Source organism: Oryctolagus cuniculus, chromosome 9 (genome assembly GCF_051225735.1).
Source record: "Oryctolagus cuniculus isolate XC-2025 breed Fujian yellow rabbit chromosome 9, ASM5122573v1, whole genome shotgun sequence".
Lineage (NCBI taxonomy): Eukaryota > Metazoa > Chordata > Mammalia > Lagomorpha > Leporidae > Oryctolagus > Oryctolagus cuniculus.
Window position 1 is genome coordinate 133,837,247 of NC_142875.1, and position 19,810 is coordinate 133,857,056.

General features: G+C 47.9%; 1 long non-coding RNA gene and 1 other non-coding gene across 5 annotated transcripts; both read left to right on the forward strand.

Annotated features, from left to right (window-relative positions):
• The first annotated feature begins 132 nt into the window (after nucleotides 1-132).
• Nucleotides 133-19,581, forward strand: LOC103348945 (uncharacterized). Of its 4 annotated transcripts, none has more exons than XR_001793678.4 (3): nucleotides 133-274; nucleotides 578-669; nucleotides 19,425-19,581. It is a non-coding gene; the product is annotated as an uncharacterized LOC103348945 (long non-coding RNA). The 4 variants fall into 4 exon arrangements; XR_016213176.1 differs by having other exon boundaries at nucleotides 19,428-19,566; XR_016213175.1 differs by lacking the exon at nucleotides 19,425-19,581 and adding an exon at nucleotides 2,496-2,709.
• LOC138843922 (small nucleolar RNA SNORD81) lies at nucleotides 18,636-18,712 on the forward strand. The gene has a single exon (XR_011379134.2). It is a non-coding gene; the product is annotated as a small nucleolar RNA SNORD81 (small nucleolar RNA).
• Nucleotides 19,582-19,810: the final 229 nt, after the last annotated feature.

A 19,810-nucleotide genomic window follows, 5' to 3' on the forward strand; every position in this document is an offset into this window, starting at 1 on the left:
TTTAAAAAACGGCCTCTGCCGGGCGCGGGCGCTGGCTGCGGACCGAGGCGTGAGCGCCCTGCCCCGGGTCCCGCACGCGGCTGGCCCCGGGCGCACCGCAGCGGCGCCCGCCCGGGATGCGGGGCCGGCGGCCGGAGCCCGGGGCCTGGCGCTGGCCCCCGGGGCACGCTGCAGGTGCCGCGCCGGGCCCCTGGAGGACGCGTCCCGTCCCTGATGGACCTTGGAAATTATGCCTGGTTTCTACAGCGAGACCCGCTGGTTCTGAAAATTGCGTGTGAGTGCAGTGACTGTATGATGAGCGGTAAAATAGCGTTTTTAGCGCTAGGTGCCGGCCGCTCTATCGGTCTCCTGGCCCCTGCTGGCCTCAGGCTGCTATGCAAATGTCCTCCCGCGCTGGCCTATCCCTTCATTTTAAAGACAAGGGACTTAGGGCCCCGGTAAATGGCTTTTCTTTAGTGAGCGGTGGGGGTGTGGGCTCAGGTGTCCTATTCGTCTTTCCCTAAGCTGTGATTTCCCAATAACCAAGTCTCCCCCGGTCGCCGCAGCCCTAACTCACTGTCCTCTCTGCTTTCTGCAGAAGTCGCTTCTGCCCAGCAACATGGAAATGCGATTAAGGAAAACCCACGAGGACATCCGGGGCCTCCTCTTCCATCCTGCCGGGCTGCAATGGTAAACTGAGCCACTTCATTTTTTTTTTTAATCTGTAAAATAAATGAGTTAACGCTGTTACCACTACAAAGGTCTCTTCCAAGTCTAAGGCACCGTAAAGTGTTAAAAAAAAAAAAAAAAACACTTCACTGGAAGGGTCATCCAGGAGACTGATGAATCATTGTGGTTGCAAAAGGCATAGCAACATGTGTTTTTAAAACGAAATAAAGCAAAGCCCATTGTGCTGGAAGCCCCCACCCCCGCCGCGGGGCTGCACATCACCGCCTCTCCAGGGTGTAGCGGCCGGCAGCCCGCGTGCGTCATGAGCTGGTGTGGGCTGGAACTTGCCTTGGCTGTCCTGGTCATCGAGCTCAGTCCCTGCAGCAGTGCGGCCCACTGTGGGCACTCAGGCAACATTCAGAGGGGCTGCTGTTTGGCCTGCGGTTAAGACACCACGTGGGACACCCGCATTCAACCCGGAGTGCCTGGTTCAAGTCCTGGTTCAAGTCCTGGTTCTGCTTCTGATGCACTTTCTTGCTAATGCTCCCTCTGGGAGCTGGCAGTCATGGCTGGGCTACTTGAGTCCCTGTGGGAAACCCAGAGGGAGTTCCTAGTCCCAGCTTTGGCTTGGCCCAGTGTAAGCTGTTGTAGGCTTTTGAGGAGTAAACCAGTGCGTGAGAAATCTCTGCCCGCCCCTCCCCCATCTCTCTCCTACCCTCTCTGTCTCCCTTCCTCACTCCCTCCCCACCTCCCTCTCCTCTATCACAAATAAAAAAATTACAAAATAGTCTGAGAATAAATGCATTCACTGGAGTCAGAATTCTTGAATGAGGTATTTCTGCTATTGGGGTTGCACCTGTTGAGCGTAGTGTATGCAGCAGATGGTCAACAAATGGTGGAATTCACAACAATTCTTCCAACTGGGCTTTGCGGCTCTGGAAGTCCTTACAGAAGAGCCCAGAGCCCAGCTGCTGTGGGGAACAGAGCAGCACATTGTGCTGCCTCAGCTTACTGATGTTGTTCTTAGAAAGGCCCCTGCCTGTACTAGGCTTGCGTGGAGACCGTAATATTCCCACTGCACCACAGGAAGTCACACCTGTTCCTCACGGCGTCCCTGCCGTCTCTGGAGAACAGGAAGAAGAGCCTGGTCACCAGGTGGCCCCGATGCTTACCCGCTTGGGTGTGTTTGCAGCACGTGAACAGAGACCAGAGTGAATAGAAGCGTCAGCCGTAGTTGTGGCGCCTACACAGTGAGGTGCTGGAGCGTTCTGGAGTGCTGATACAACCCTCTCCCTTTGCGTTGTTGTGATGAAGTTCCTGGGGAAGGCGAGACTGGAGAAGCTGCTGACCTGCGCACGTGACTGGTCTGCTGGCCCTGGATGCTAGTGCACAGATTGTGAGCCCCTGACTTGGGGCACAGGCAGACCATGGGGTCCCAGGGACGCTGTTGTCATGAGTCCTGAGTTTAGTAGACAAACACAACACTGTATAGCCATTAGGCAATAAGAGCTGATATCTGAAATTAGAGAGGAATTTGGGGGAAATAAGAAAGAAAGGAGTTGCAAACCTTCCGTAAGAGAAGGAACTCAAGATCAAGTACAAAGTGTGCATTCCTAATCCAAAATCAGAGTTCAGAATGCCCCCAAATCCAAAACTTTTCTGAGTCTGGATGTGATACCGTAAGTAGAAAACCATAAAATTTTGTTCCATGCGCAAAAACATTAGACTCTTTATATAAAAAGTCCTTGGGGCCGGCGCCACAGCACAGTAGGTTAATCCTCTGCCTGCGGCACCGGCATCCCATATGGGCACCGGTTCTAGTCCTGGCTGTTCCTCTTCCAATCCAGCTCTCTGCTGTGGCCTGGGAAAGCAGTAGAACATGGCCCAGGTCCTGGAGCCCCTGCACCCACGTGGGAGACCCAGAAGAAGCTTCTGGCTCCTGGCTTCAGATCAGTGCAGCTCCTGCCTTTGGGGCCATTTGGAGAGTGAACCAACGGACAGAAGACCTTTCTCTCTGTCTCTCCCTCTCACTGTCTCTACTTCTCAAATAAATAAATAAAATCTTTAAAAAAATCTCCAGTATAAACATATATGAAACATAAGTGAATTTTGTGTTTAGACCTAGGTCTCATACCAGAAATACCTTCCTATTTGCATGTATTCCTCGATCTGAAACACTTCTAGTCCCCAAATTTTGGGATAAGGGATATTCACTCAGCCTGTGTAACAACAGTAAGCTACAAATATGGAACCAACCAGATTTTGAAAGGTTGACGTACGGCATTTTTGCTTGGCATCTTGTTTTGGCAAAATAGAAGTGCCTTTATTGATTGTGTTATGAAAGTTATGTAAAACCAGTTACATTTGCCCTTAGGGTGCTTGTAGCACAGTGCTGTGCACTCAATTTGGTTGAGACGGAGGTCTGTTTTTTCACAGTTCTGGAGGCGAGAAGTGTAAGGGCAAGGTGCTAGCAGGGTTGGTTCCTTGGTGGCCTCTCCTGGGCCTGTCCCGATCTCCTCTTAGCAGGACACAGTTATTGGATGAGGGAGTATCCTAATGACCTCATTTTAATTTAATTTACCTCTTTAAAGACCCTCTCTCCATATACAGTCACATTCTGAGGTACGGGGAGTTAGGACCTCAGTGTGAGAACTAGAGTAAGTTAACTGTAGCCTACACATTCTTGGTTTCAAAAGCCTTATGTGAAAACCCTTCACACTGGCTGGGTGTGTGTGGTTAGAAGACATTAAGGCAGTCCAGAACAAATTCTGCATAATTACCTAACGAGTATTTTTTCCTATTGTTTCCTCTTATTTTTTATTTTCTGCAGATACTGCCTTTCCAGTGGATCTGTTACAAGTTCTCATCTCTGTTACTTTTTGTTGGACACATTTTCTTCTCCTTAGGTTTCCTATTCATTCACATCTCCACTTTTAATTTTGTATTTCCTTATTCATTACATTTTATTTCTACTAGTTCTTGTTAGTGCCCTTTTAAGTATTTAACAATGCCCCTTGGATAGATTTTTATATTTATCCTCAAAGAGCTGATAAGATTACAATGAAAAAGATGCCTTGGAAAAAACGTAGTGGATGTGAATATGTACTAGAGTAAGACTGGATTTGTTGTATAGGTCAAAGCTATAAGCTTGATATTCCTAAAAATTAGAGGAGGACTCAAAATGAAAACCTCCAGTTCCCTACAGTGACTGAGTACCCTGCACTGTGCACCTCCATTTCTTGCAGGAGCTCTGGGAGAGCAGCTCTGTGTGCAAACACCCCACAGCAGGGAAGGCAATGCCCTTGTATCCACTGGAAGAACACAGCATCTTTTTTTTCCAAGATTGTATTTATTTATTTACTTGGGTAATAGAGTTACTGAGAGAGGGAGAGACAGAGAGAAAGATCTTCCATCCACTGGTTCACTCCCCAAATGGCCACAATGGCCAGAGCTGAACCCATGAGATGCCAAGAGCCAGGAGCTTCCTTCTGCTCTCCCATGCAGGTGCAAGGGCCCAAGCACTTGAGCCATCTTCCACTGCTTTCCTGGGTCATTAGCAGAGAGCTGGATGGGAAGAGGATCAGCTGGGACACAAACTGCCGCCAGTATGGGATGCCGGCACCATAGGCAGAGGCTTAGCCAGCCCCACAGAACACAGCAGCTTAATAAACTTCATCCTTGATCATATGGTAATTGATTTTATGAGCTTCAAGTAGAAAATGCAAATATTGTAGCTACTGAGAACACGTAGTAAATGCAAACATATTTTAAACATTCTTATATGGATATGTTTGACCCAGAAATGTCTACCATAACATATCTGAAAAATTTATAAGTATCTAACGTCTTTCTGCCAGAAGCACAAACACAGCTCCAGTATGTAATTTCTTTGCAGAAAACATAATATTTTCCTGAGACATAATCTTGAAAAGTGATATTTAAGAAGAAATTTTAATCTCTTGTCATACATGTCTTCTTAAGAAAATGATTGAACTAACATCAGTTTTTGCAGTAACAAAAATAGAACTCCTGGGATTCCAGCAAGGATTTCTTGCAGTAAACATATTGCCATTCAAATAATGTTTCATTAGAATTATACTCTAGAATCAAACACATTTTATCCTGTAAGTACTATAGTTAATTAACATTTTAATGTAAATTTTATAGAGAAACCTAGTCCTATCATTTATTTTTATTTATTTAAGATTTATTTATTTGAAAGAGTTACAGAGAGAGAGGGAAGGAGATATCTTCCATGTATTGGTTCACTCCCCAAATGCCCACAATGCCTGGGACAAAGCCAAGGCCAAAGCCAGGAGCCAGGAACACAATCCAGGTCTCCCATGTGGCTGGCAGGGACCTAATTACTTGTGCCAGGAAACTGGATTCGGGAACTGGAGGCAGGCATCAATCCCAGGCAGAATGATGAGGGATGTAGGTGTCAATCCAGCGTTTTAACAGCTATGTAGATGCCCCTAAAAATTCTAGTATGAATAAATGCTGTGCATTGAATGTGTCTCCCAGGGGTTTGCATGCTTGGCATCTCGGAATCCTTAGTCCCAAGGGTCCGTATGCTGAAATCAAGGGTGTCGAGGTGGTGGAATCTTTGGGAGGTGGGGCTAGTGGGAAGGTAGTCTTGTCGTGGTGGCATCAGCCTTGGAAAAGAGTTTGGTGCTGTGTGGGGAGCAACTCGGATTAGACTAAGTTACTGGAAATAAGACTTATTCTATGCATCTGCTCTCTCACAATATGGCGCTGGGAGAGGAGTAAACAACTTTTACACAGCTGCCTCCAGTTCGACCAATAACCTGCAGGAGCTGATCCTGCTCCTGATTGGAGGAGAGCAGCGTACTCGGCGTGTGGGTAGCAGAGTTGGGATTGGTGGAAGAGGACTATAAAGGAGGAGAGAGACAATATGCACCAGGAACATCTAAGAGGAACATCCGAATAACATCTGAGCAGCCCCCGAGAGAGCCGGCCGGCGGTGTGCCACTCCCCTGCGGAAGTGGGGAAAGTGGCAGGGGGAGCCGCCCTTCCACGGAGGTGGAAGGACCAGCAGCAAACCCGGGAAGGGCCGAGCAGACAAAAGAACAGCGCAGGGTCCTGTGTCGTTCCTCCTCGAAGAGGGGGAGCGACAGTGCTGGCCTTGCAGAATGAATTTGTTCTCCTGAGAGTTAGTTGTTATAAAAACAGCAAGCCTGGCCCCTGAATTTTTGTAATATTTAATTACTCATTTTTTTATTTGAGGTGGAATGACAGAGAGAGAGAATCTTCCAGCTATTGGTTCACTCCCCAAATGCCCACAACAACCAGTCCTGGTCCAGGCCAAAGCCAGGAGGCTGGCACTCGAAATGGGTTTCCCACATGGGTGGCAGGTGCCATTTGCTACTTTTCCCAGGCCATTAGCAGGGAGCTGCATCGCAAGAAGAAACAGTGCCTATGTGGGATGCCAGCGTCACAGTCAATGGCTTTATCCACTATGCCACAGCGCTGTCCCCAGTAAATAAATCCATAAGAATAGATTAACCTGTGGCATAGTGGGTAAAGCCGCTGTCTGCAGCGCTTGCATCCCATGTGGGTGCCAGTTCTAGTCCCGCCTGCTCCACTTCCAATCCAGCTCTCAGCTGTGGCCTGGGAAAGTAGTGAAAGATGGCCCAAGTCCTTGGGCCCCTGCACCCACGTGGGAGACCTGGAAGAGGCTCCTGGTTCCTTGCTTCAGATCGGTGCAGCTCAGGCTGTTGCGGCCAATTGGGGAGTGAACCATCAGATGGAAGATGACTGACTCTCTCTCTCTCTCTCTCTCTCTCTGCCTCTGCCCTTCTGTAACTCCGCCTTTCAAATTAATAAACACATCTTTAAAAAAAAAAAAAGAAATTAACCTGATATTGATTATTGAGTTTCAAGTTCTGCCTGCAGTTGCCTTGGCAGGGCCAGACCAGATGATCTTGCGGGATTTATATGGCCATGGGCTAGACATTTGACACCCTCGTTAAGGGCTACACCATTTAATACATGTAGAAACACAGCCTGGCATCTGTAAGCAATATCTGAGTGACCGCTGTCTTTCTGAAGTAGTATGGCTGGACTCTGCAGCCAGACATTTCCAGCTCCAGCTGTGCCACCTACTCCCTGAATAGCACTGGACAAGTTCAAGTTTCTGTGCCTCAGTTTCCTTGTGCCTGCAGTGGTCATGATAATAGTGCTTGCCTCAGAATGCTTGTGGGTTGGTGTGCACAGAGTACTTGTGACACGTATGTGTACGTTCCTAATGCCTGCACGTGCTCACCTGAGTGCCAGGGGCGACTTGACAGAGGGCGCTGAGTCATGCATCCACAGACAGCTGACGGGATTGTTGAGCAGCCTGTCTCCCCCCAGTCTGTCCACTACTCTCGCAGGTAACCTGGCCAGCTGCCGGGATTCCTTCTACCGGAGTTCCCTGTGCCCCTCCCAGGCCACCGGGAGCTTACAGAGAGAACAGAACAATGATAATTATTCATATTTCAAAGTAAACCAAAGGGAGAGGTACGGATCAGCAGGTCAACAGTGGTTCCAGATGGCTCTGATTCTCCTACTCTACACCTGTCTTTTATCTAAGTAGTTTTTGGATCTAAATATTTTTGAAGGATTTATCACATTCTTGGGAGTCAGAGTTCTCACTTGAACAGTGAAAGGATCGTGTTCAAAAACCTCTTGTGTCTCTTCCAGCCAAGAAATTCTGAAATTTTCATCTCTACCTGCATGAGCAGAATCCTGTTTCTGTTTGAATCAAGGCTGTATTGCAGACACCACTGTAGGTGACAGCTGCCTAGACTGTAGGTCTTAGCAGATCCTATCATTTTGGGTGATTATGGAGGAAAAAGAATACAAATAAATTATAATCCTTATAATGATACATATTTCTATGATTAAATTGCTGTAAAATCCTGAACCAGAGAAAGGAGCTTCTTCTGGATCCCCATGTGGGTGCAGGGGCACAAGAACTCAGGCCATCTTCTGCTTTCCCTGGCCATCAGCAGGGAGCTGAATTGGAAGTGGAGCAGCCGGGGCTCAAACCGGTGCCCATATGGGATGCCAGGACCACAGCCGGCAGTTTTACCCACTCTGCCACAGTGCCTGCCAGCACCTAGATTTTGTGCCTTTTGGAAAGCAAAATGGCATAGCTAATTTGAGGAAAAGTTGGACAGTTTCTTAAAAAGTTAAACATACCATATGAGCCAGCAATATCACTACAAAGTATTTATCCAAGAGAAATGAAGTCTTGGATTCACAAAAACCCCACATGCAAATCTTTACTGCAACTTTTTCCATAATCACCAAAAACTGGAAACAGCCCAGATGCTACACTGGGAAATGGATAAGGAAACAGGGGTGCACATACATACGTATGCACTGGACTAGGACCCAGTGATCAAGGGGCCAGGCGACTGATGCACGCCACAACATGGAGCACTCTTGGATGCATTATCCTATGTGAAGGGCTCTGGGATGCCGCTCATGCAACACTAGGAACAAAGCAACCCTCAGGGTGGAGAACTCACTGGCGGTTGTCAGGGGCCCCGACTGGGGGAAGCATTCACTGAAAATGGGCAGCATTCAGGAAAGTTTGGTTGGTGGAGCTGTTCTGGGTCTTGACTGTGGTGAGCATGCAACTGTGTGCATCACTCTCAATCCACAGAAGAAAGAATTCTGCACTGAACTGACACAAGGGGTCTTCAAAAATTCACAGGGGGGCTGGCATTTGGTCTACTAGCCTCATTTAAATTTTAAAAACTATGCATGAAATTTTAAAAATTTGCATCAAAATAAGCTTATATTTTAATTTAATTTCTATGATCTTTTTTGAAATATGATGTCTTTATTTGAAAGGTAGAGTAATAGGGAAGGAAAGAGAGATTCTTTGTCCACTAGTTCACTCCTCAAACTTCTGCAAGCGCCAGGGCTGGGCCAGCTCAAAGCTAGGAATCAGGAACTCCTAGGTCTTTCCCTTGGGTGAGAGTAACCCAAGTTCTTGGACCACTATCTACGTCTCCCATGTGCATTAGCAGAAAGCTGGGTCAGAGGCACAGAGTAGCCAGGACTCAGACCAGGCACTCCAACAGGGGTTGTGAAAGCCTCGGGAGATGACAACCTGCTGTACCACAATGCCAGGTCCACTACTGTCTCCCTGAAAACAAAAAACAAAAAACAAAAAACATAAAGAAAGAAACATCTCACATCAGACAATACAGAGCACGTGAAGAGGTGCTAAAGTGGTAAATGCTGTGCCAGGCTTGATAATGTGGTTTTGCACCAAAATTTGTCCTTCCAATATGCACTGGTAAATGGATCATTATGCTACTATCAAGGCAGCATTTTAAAGGACGCTGCAGAATTAACCACCACGTGACAGAAAGGAGCCCTAATATCAGATGAGCAAACTTTGCCGACAGATTAGTTGTTCAGCTATCTGATAAAAGTAAAAAGGCAGGAAAAACAAGTCTTGCAATGAAAAACATCACAGACACGTATCCGGGGAAGTGGAAACTCAGTGCCCTGGCAGAGGAGCTGAGAGCCAGCGTGAAAACCATCAGAGTTGAGCTGCTTGTCCTCCTACGGCCTGACTTCATGCACAGGAAATCTGTCTGGACAGCTTGTCAACTGAAAAGGCTTCGATGCTGGCTCCCAGTCGAGGACTTCTCACACACTTGCTTCCCAACCGGAGATTTCCATCTGCACAAATCACTATAAAGCTCTTCTGGGAAAGCCAGACTGATCTGATCAATAATCACATCTTGCAGTTGTAAACATCAGCTGTGTATGACAGTTCCAGTTGTTCCAAATGCTTATCAACATTTGGTATTCTCAGTTTTTATTTTTATTTTTTGAAAATTTTTTATTTGTTTAAGAGGCAGAGTTACAAAGAGAGGGGTTCACTCCCCAGATGGCCACAATGGCCAGGACTGGGCCAGGCGGAAGCCAGGAGCCTGGAACTCTATCCAGGTCTCCCACATGGATGGCAGGGGCCCAAGCACTTGGCCATCTTCTGCTGCTTTCCCAGACACTTTAGCAGGGAACTAGATCAGAAGAAGAAGAGTGAGACGAACTGGTGCCCATATGGGATGCGGATACTGCATCCCATAGCTTTAACCCAATGAGCCACAGTGCCAGCTCCTCATTCTGAACAATTTGTACACTGTTATTCAACATCTTTGCTTCAAAAGACTTATTTGTTTGGATGGCAGAATGACAGAAAGAGAAGGACAGAAAATAGAGATCATCTGTCCCTTGTTTGATGCCTAAATGTCCACAACAGCTAGCGCTGTGCCAAGAGCCAGGAACTCCTTATAGGTCTCCCAGGTGGAAGGCAGGAATCCAATTACTTGCACCATTATCCACTGCCACCTAGGCACATGAGCAGGAAACTGAATCAGAAGTGGAGTTGAAACTCCAATTGGCATTCTAATATAGGATGAGGTCATAGCAAGCAACTTTTTTTTTTTTTGACAGGCAGAGTGGACAGTGAGAGAGAGAGACAGAGAGAAAGGTCTTCCTTTGCCGTTGGTTCACCCTCCAATGGCCGCTGTGGCCGGCGCGCTGCAGCCAGCGCACCGCGCTGATCCGAAGGCAGTAGCCAGGTACTTCTCCTGGTCTCCCATGGGGTGCAGGGCCCAAGGACTTGGGCCATCCTCCACTGTACTCCCTGGCCACAGCAGAGAGCTGGCCTGGAAGAGGGGCAACCGGGACAGAATCCGGCGCCCCGACTGGGACTAGAACCCGGTGTGCTGGCGCCGCAAGGCGGAGGATTAGCCTAGTGAGCCACAGCGCCGGCCCATAGCAAGCAACTTAGCCCACTGTGCCACAGCACCAGCTGCAGTGTTCAACATCTTAACCTTGAAGTTTCCTGATGACTTTCAGCCTTCAGGTTATTCCAAAGGCCACAGGTCATCTCCTCGAGTGAATTGTTTTTGGAAAAAATACCTCTTAGAAATACAGGACATACTTAATTTTATAAAGGTGGTTTTCTTATTCTTATTCTTATTAACCTATTAGAGAGATAGACTGAAAGATACAGAGTGACTCCCATTGGCTGATACACTCCTCAAATGCCCACAATAGCTGTAGCAAGGCAGTGGTGATGCCAGGAGCTGGGAAGTCAGTGCATGTACCCACACGGGTGGCAGAAATCCATCTACTTGACTCATCACTTCTGCCTCCCAGAAGCTGCAGGACAGAAGCAAGCAAATTCAAATCTATGTTTTTTTGTAGCCCAGTCTTGGAAATGGCAGTCTGTTACTTTTGCTGTGTTCTGTTCCATTGAGGGCAATCAGTAGGCCCACCCCATATGCAGTGGGAGCGTGTTGTCCACGGGTGTGAGTACAAGGTGACTAGGATTGCTGGCATGTGTCTTGGAAGCTGCCTGTCATGAAGACCCCTCCTCTCATTCTGCCAATGTCACTCCCTTTTCAACCCTTCAGATTTTGGTTCCCTTCCACCACTTACAGGAGATGCCCTCGTTGTCAGACTCAAGCATCACTTCCCAGTATTCACCTTTCTTTTTAAAGATTCATATATTTATGTGAGAGGTAGAGTTACAGACAGAGTGGGGAGAGACAGTGATCTTCCAATCATTGGTTCGCTCCCCAAATGTCCACAATTGCTGGCGCTGCACCAATCCAAAGCCAGGAGCCAGGAGCTTCCTCTGGGTCTCCCACATGGGTTCAGGGCCCAAGGACCTGGGCCATCTTTTGTTCTCCACATTGGCATGGAGCTGGATTGGAAGTGGAGCAGCTGGACTGGAACTGGCACTGCAGGCTTTACCCACTACGTCACAGCATTGGCCCCACCTGGTCTTTCACTCGGCCTTCACATCACATCCATCTCCTGATTTTATCCCAGTTCCTTGGAACAGATCCTTTCAATGTCCTTCCCTGGGTCCTATAACCCTAAGCATATTATAAATGTAGATATTCTCTCTCTCTCTCTCTCTCTCTCTCTCTCTCTCTCTCTCTCTCTCATAAAGATTTCTTTATTTATTTGAAAGGCAGAATTGCAGAGAGGGAGGGTGAGGCAGTGAAAGAGATCTTCTGTTCATTGGTTTACTCCCCAAATGGCCGCAACAGCTGGGGGTAGGCCAGGCCCAAGTCAGGAGCCTGGAACTCTATCCAGTACTCTCAAGTGAGTAGCAGGAGCAAGCCGCCTGGCCGTCTTCCACTCCTCTCCCAGGCTCATTAGCAGGGAGCTGGAGCAGAGGTGAAGCAGCTGGGACTTGAACCAGGACTCAGGAGGGATGCCGGTGTTGCAGGCGATGACTTCACCCACTGCTCCACAACTCCGTTTTCTTACATTCCTGAACTTCCCCTCCTCCTTCCTCTGTAAATAGCATTCTTGTTTTTGCCTAGAGCTTCCATTATCACTGACACTTGAGAATGCCAGAGGACTCTCTTTGGAACTCCAGAACAGTACTTCTGACTTCTGGCTGTCACATGAACATTTCAAAAGTGAACTTACTCTTTCCAAACTCACATGTATTTTTCCTCTTGCTTTGTTGTTTATTAACAACATCACCACGCACCCAGCTGCCTAGGGGGAAAATCAGGATTCATCGTAGAATCTTGGCTCTGCCATCTTCCACACTCAGGGACACCCTAGTATGCTGCTTTCATCCCTCCTTGAACGTCGTGTGAATTCTGGCCCCACTGGCTGCCTCGATCACCTCTCACTGCAAATTTTTCATGCAAATTCCATGAGGACAGGGAATGTGGCTTGCAGACCTCTAAAGTCCTAGTCCTAGCCCAGGTAGGAGGGTTCTTGCCACTTGAAACTAAAACTTAGTGTTGTCCTGATGCTTAACAGGCACAAGGGACTTCTAATTACTCACCTAAACCCCTTGGTCTTGTGGGAAGTACATCGGTATTCAGGTATATAGATTGACCGTATACTAGATGAGCTTGGATACTAAGGTTTTTATTCACTTATTTGTAAAGATGTATTTATTTATTTTTATTTGTTTTTAAAGATTTAATGATTTATTTGAAGGGCAGAGAGAAAGGGGGGGGGGAGAAAGACAGAGAGAGAGGGAGAGAGAGAATATCTTCTATTCGCTCGTTCACTCCCCAAATGGCCACAACAGCCAGAGCAGAGCCAGGCCAAAGCCAGGAGCCAAGGACCATCTTCCACTGTCTTCGCAGGTGCATTAGCAGGGAGCTGGATTGGTAATGGAGCAACCGAGACTAGAACTGGCACCCGTGTGGGATGCCGGTGCTACCGGCCACAGCTTAACCCCTTGTACCACAGCACCAGCCCCCAACGCTGACATTTTTGAGGCCTTGAGTCTGCTTTTTTCATTTTTCTTGTCACTTCATTGTCCAACACCCCTCTACTCCCTCCATGCTGTCACTCTTGCTGCTCCTGTCTGATCTTCCTTGCTGAGCTATGGTTTCAATCCTGCCATCAGCAGGAAAAGCAGACTAAATAAAAATCCAAAGGGCTGGCTCGTGGACAAAGTGCATTAATAGATGAATAGTACAGCTTCTCATTTGGTTTATCACAGCTTTTCCTCTTGATTTCCTACTGCTTATTTCTATTACAGAGAGGAGAGGTGGTTGGGTGAATATGCTTTAGCAAGGGAGGTGTAATTATATAAAGCAATGAAAAAAGAACATGTGTCTGCTCTGAGTATCATTTCTATATAGGGCAACAAGCCTATTTGCAAATTAATAATCTATGACATAAATCTAAACAAATTGTAAATGGCTTTCTCATTCGCTCCACTTTTTCCACATTTAACTCCAGCCTTTACTTTTTATAGATTTGTTTGCTTGTTTTTTTGAACAGCAGAGCAAAAGAGAGAGAGAGATCTTTTGTCTGCTGGTTCACTCAGTCAACAGCCAGGTGAGGGCCAGGCTGAAGCCACGCGTCAGGAACTCCATCCTGGGCTCTCATGTGGGTGGCAGGGACCCAAGCACTTGGGCCGTCTTCTGTGCCTTCTGAAGTACATTAGCAGGGAGCCAGAATGGAAGCAGAATGATGGGGATTCCAGTAGGTGTTCTGTACAGGCCTGGCAAGCAGCTGCCTCACCTGCTGCAGCACAATGCCAGTGCCAGGTCCCCAGCCATTTTTTACCCTCAGAATCTTAATGATGTGTGGGGAGCAACTTGGACTAGACTAAGTTACTGGAATTAAGACTTATTCTATGCATCTGCTCTCCCACAATATGGCGCTGGGAGAGGAGTAAACAGCTTTTACACAGCTGCCTCCAGTTCGACCAATAACCTGCAGGAGCTGATCCTGCTCCTGATTGGAGGAGAGCAGCATGCTTGGCCTGTGGGTAGCAGAGTTGGGATTGGTGGAAGAGGACTATAAAGGAGGAGAGAGACAACATGCACCAGGAACATCTAAGGGGAACATCAGGATAACATCTGAGCAGCCCCCGAGAGAGCCGGCCGGTGGTGTGCCGCTCCCCGCGGAAGTGGGGAAAGTGGCAGGGGGAGCCGCCCTTCCACGGAGGTGGAAGGATCAGCAGCCAACCCGGGAAGAACGAGCAGCAAACCCGGGGAGGGCCGAGCAGACAAAAGAACAGCGCAGGGTCCTGTGTCGTTCCTCCACGAATGGGGGAGCGACAATGATGGAACGGTAGGGGTGGGACAGGGACAATGAATGTAACCACAGAAGGGGAGTCTAAAAAGTAGATTTACTTTGTGTTTGCTGTATTGTAATTTTTAGGGCAGAGATACCAGCCCTTCCACTGCACCTGAATTGCCTCCTCTACCCCCTACATGAGTTAACCGAGGGGCGAGTATGACTTAGACACCTCACCGATGCGTTTAAAAAGGAGTCTGTCACAAGCTCTTTGACTGCCTAGCAAAAACAAAAACCAAATCCCCTGGACAACCCTGTCTACATTGAGCTTATTACTGCCGGCAAAACAGGGCAAGCTGTGTTTGGAATGCCCTTCAGTAACAATTCTAGGCACTGTCCATCAGCCCAGGTAAGTGTGAAGATTCAGACACGAGAAGAAAGCAAATAAGCCATGAAGAATATCCATTAGAAGTTCCTGACTGGGATTAGCTGAGAGCCTCGTGTGGAAGAATCCAACAGAACCCGTCGCCTCCAGAGCCGAGCTCGTCCTGCTGATCTGATGCCAGAGCCTTGAGTAATCCAAGAGTGAGCCAGTGATCCGAGTTGTCATAAACGTTTTTCTTTTTTTTTTTTTTTTTTTTTTTTTTGACAGGCAGAGTGGACAGAGAGAGAGAGAGACAGAGAGAAAGGTCTTCCTTTGCCGTTGGTTCACCCTCCAATGGCCGCCGCGGCCAGCGCGCTGCAGCCGGCGCAGCGCGCTGATCCGATGGCAGGAGCCAGGAGCCAGGTGCTTTTCCTGGTCTCCCATGGGGTGCAGGGCCCAAGCACCTGGGCCATCCTCCACTGCACTCCCTGGCCACAGCAGAGGGCTGGCCTGGAAGAGGGGCAACCGGGACAGAATCCGGCGCCCCGACCAGGACTAGAACCCGGTGTGCCGGCGCCGCTAGGCGGAGGATTAGCCTAGTGAGCCGCGGCGCCGGCCCATAAACGTTTTTCTTAAAAAGCTGATTAATTTTGAAGGACACAGAGAGATCTTCCATCTGCTAGCTCTCTCCCCAAATGCCCACAGCATCCTGAAGTGGGCCATGCCAGCGCCAGGAGCTGGGAATTCCAGGTCTGTCTCGTGGGTGCTGGCAGGTTCCCAAATACCTGCATCATCGTCTGCTGCCTCCATGGTCCACATTCGCAGGAAGCTGGAATTGGGAGTCCAGACACACACTCCAGTGAGCTGTGTGCTGAGCAGCCCCTTAACCACAATGCAGAATATCCACCCTGGGGATGCGTGTGGTTCTATATTTACATAGAGCCAGGTGACAGAACTGTTGCCAGTGAGCCAATCCCTGCTCTTCCTAACATGATACGAACAGGGTCTTACTCTGAATGCCGGTGGATCATGTGCCCTGAGTTGCTTCTCACTAGCAGATTTACAGCCGTTCTCAAGCTTTCTGGCTCAGTCTTTTGCAGCATGAACACATGTAAGAGACAGAGCATGCCTATGGTTAGGGAGCAGACCCAAGGCACCTGAGCCACGGGAGTGTGATACTAGCCTCTGTCAGAAGCCAGCGCCAGACCCTTGTGCCCCAGCACACGGCTGCCGGGTCCCACAGAGACCTTCTGCTCGTCCCTGATTGGGTTCTTTCAGCTGAAGCTCATCTGAGTTGTAGTCATCTCCGTGGATGCAGCCTTCGCTATTCTCTGCTGGTTTTTATCGACGCGTGGGACAGCCTGGTTTCTGCCCTCGGCCAGTGTCTGACACCGCATTCACTTTGTTCTGCGGGGTCTCGGTGCCCAATGGCGACCTCCTCTGTGTGTGGGTGACCTGCTTTTATCCCAGCTCTTCCCTAACGGTCTCCAGACCATGCTTCATCTTGCAACACAGATACGGAGGAGGGCCACAGGGCAAGGCGCCAGCTGCTTTGATCGGCCCTCGTGACCTCCCCCCTTATAGTGACTGCTTCTGTAGGCTTTGTAGCTGAAGCTGGCTGCCTGCCTCGGATCATGACCTTCAAGTAAGGATCCTGCGGCGGGAATGGGGAGGAAGTGACATTTCTTCCCCTGGTTCCCATCCCCCGTGTCTAGCAGGAATGCTGAATATTGTGAGAGAAAAGGCTTAATGTATTACACTGATCGAAGCTGGGGCACCCTTTTGGAATAGCTTGGAGTTATTATTCCACAAAAGTGAATGTGGAATGATAGCCCCATTAATTAAGATATAGAAATCCAAGAAAGAAAAACACCTCAGTGTTTTCCCCTCAAGTAATTAATGACATGTGAATCTAGGTGACTTCTGTAATTTTGAAATTTTTGTCTGAAAGAGAAAGAGCTAGAATTGTTCAGATCAGCACCAAGAGGCCTGCAAGTTAGCATTGCCTGTATTTCACCTCCTTCGTTATCACCAGCCTTCAGCACGTGGTATTACTTTTTTCTCAACACTTAATGGATTATTCATTTCAGAGACAATGTCCATCATGCTTTGAGGATTGGATCAGTTGAGACAGAGCCTCACACAAAGTGTAGACTTTGTTGCAAGTTGTTAAAACTTGGGAGTGCAGTGGAGGATGGCCCAAGACCTTGGGCCCTGCATCTGCATGGGAGACCAGGAGAAGCACCTGGCTCCTGGCTTCGGATCAGCGCGGTACACTGGCCACAGCACGCCGGCCACAGCGGCCATTGGGGGGTGAACCAACGGAAAAGGAAGACCTTTCTCTCTGTCTCTTTCTCACTATCTACTCTGCCTGTCAAAACAAAAAAACAAAACAAAACAAAACAAAACAAAAAAACCAGTAACAGACTAGAATCAAGATGCTGGCTGGTGTTTACGGAGGACCCTGGGAGTTCAGTCTCAGTCCGGTTCCACCTCTCTCTAACACACTATATGCATAACAGGGGCCAAACAAGACAGATTATTTAGTTGTTGGAGACATCTTTGGCTTCAAACTCTGATGTAGAACTCTGGGGGCTGGCGTCATGGCACAGCAGGTTGAGCTGCCTCCTGCAACACTGGCATCTCATATGGGCAGCAGTTCAAGACCTGCCTGCTCTGCTTCCAGTCCAGCTCCCTGGTAGAGCACCTGGGAAGGAAATGAAAGATGGCCCAAGTGCTTGAGCCCCTGCCACCCATGGGCGAGGCCCGGATGGAGTTCTTTGTTTCTGGCTTTGGCCTGGCCTGGCCCTGGCTGTTGCAGCCATTTGGGGAGTGAACTAGCAGATGGATGATTGATTCTCTCATGCACTCTCTCTCTCTCTCTCTGTCACTCTGCCTTTCAAACAAATAAGTTTTAAGAAAACAAACCATGGGGGCTGGTGCTGTGGCATAGTGGGTAAAGCCACCGCCTGCAGTGCTGGAATCCCATATGGGTGCTGGTTTGAGACCTGGCTGCTCCACTTACAGTTCAGCTCTCTGCTATGGCCTAGGAAAGCAGTGGAAGATGACCCAAGTCTTGGGCCCCTGCACCCACGTGGGAGACCCGGAAGAAGCTCCTGGCTCCTGGCTTTGGATCGGCACAGCTCTGTCTGTTGCAGCCATCTAGGGAGTGACTGCCTCTCCTTCTCTCTCTGTGTAACTCTGAATTTCAAATAAATAAATAAATAAATCTTTAAAACAAAAACAAAACACCAAAAAACCACTCTGGAGAACTAGACCAGAAGAAGGGTAGAATTACACTGACCTCAGGCTCAACTGACCTCAAGCACCAACGCCCAAAGCAAGGCACACACACTTGTGCTCACTCCTTCCTGTCCCCGAGTTCTCACCCCCAGCTAAGGTGTGGACATGTACCCTTCCAGGGGCGTGAAAATGATGCCTGCCAGCACTAGAGAGCAGGGGGTAAGCAGTGAAAGAGGAGAGTGTGCCATGAGCAGGGAGCTGTTTGCCCAAGGGCAGACACTGAGCTCAGCCTGGTCCAGCGCAGAGACAAAGGGAGACCAGAGAGAGAGGAGGAGCTGCAGTCCAGTAGAGAGACAAAGGGAGACCAGAGAGAGAGGAAGATACTGGGCTTCCTCCAAGTTCTAGGCCTTCCTCCTACAACCTCGTGAGTACAGAGTGGACAAGAAGAGAAAGGGTTGATTCCGTTTTGAGGTGTGACCTCCCAGCCTTGTTAGAGCATTTGATAAAGGGCAGGCACCATGCCACTAGCCCTGGCTAAGACGATGTTCCAGAACCCACACCCCAACAAACTGTAGAGACGGCTCCCTGCGGATGGACAAATCCCGAGACAAATGAGCAGCACCGGGAATGCCACCCTCACCTACAGGTGACACCTCTTTTCCAGGATTTTGAAAAGGACTCACAACAAGTTTTTAAATTTTTTTTTTATATATTTTTCTTCTGCTATGAACATGGTGCTTAGTCGGTGCTCAAACTGTAGGTATTTTTCTTCATTTTGCTATTATTCAAGATAGTCTTGTATGCTAGAGACAGAAATACCCACAACTATACATGATGATCTCACCCCAACTTGAACTCTCTCACTGATTACTTGCTGAAAATAACAGATCTGATATTCTGTTTGTTGGTAGTCATTTAATCTGAAATCTTGTAATGTGGCTAAAAGTGCTCTTTGTTGCAGGCAGCTGGTTGGGTGCTCATGGGATAGAAGAGGAAACATCTCTGAAATATCAATAAATTTCTACAAACCAAAAAAAAAAAAAAAAAAAGAAATACCCACAACTGAATGCAAAAAGAAAAACTATTTAGTGCCTGATGTAATAATTGTAGCTCCCAGCACTGTAGCAAAAGTGATAGATTATTAGGGACTTAAAAACACAAAAAGGGGTTTCCTAGTCCATTTTCTCTGTAATTAGAGGCCACAGGTGGTCATATGCAGTATGTGGGTGCAGATTTAAGGGGTTTAAAATGAGTCCCGGGTTTGACAGTTGTGTTCCATTGAGATTTGAGCCACATTGAGGATCTGGCTGGGATGTTTGCCAGCACAGATTTGCTGTGGTGTCATGAGATAAAACGGCAGCATGAATCTTCATCTCCCCATTCAGGCAGGGTTTTTCAAGTGAAGTGGAGGAGAGGTGCACACGCCGTCCACAACTCCGTGTTTGGGTGCATCAGAAGTCGGTGCAGAACTACTCTGTTTCAAAGGCGATCGAGGCTGAGGCTTGACATTTTCCAGGCTAAGCTATCATTTAGACAACACGGAACATAAAAATACAGATAAGTATCTTTCAGAGCAAGGATTAAAAAAACCACTTATCATGTTTCTTGACAGTAGAAGACAAGTGTGGAATGTTGGAAGATCTTGTACCGAGATCATGGCCTAACACCGCAGGTGTGCCATATGAAAGCCTCGCTTTAGAATTCCTGACGTGTTCTACGAAGATGAAAACACGGGTTTTGAAAAACAAGTCCAGGAAGATTGCATCAAGGTAGGGTTTTTAGGTGTTTTTCCATTTATACTGGAATTTTTGTTTCGTAAAGCTTTCCCAGTAAACCCATTTAATCTTTAATACTGAAAGTTATCTTAACCACTGGGCACAAGAATCTGGATTCTAAGGGAGTTAATTTTGAGCCCTTAATGCTTATTTAAAAAAAAAGTATTAGGAAAAGACTGAAAAGGTAAAGCCCAATCTCACTCATACTGTTTAAATGCTATTT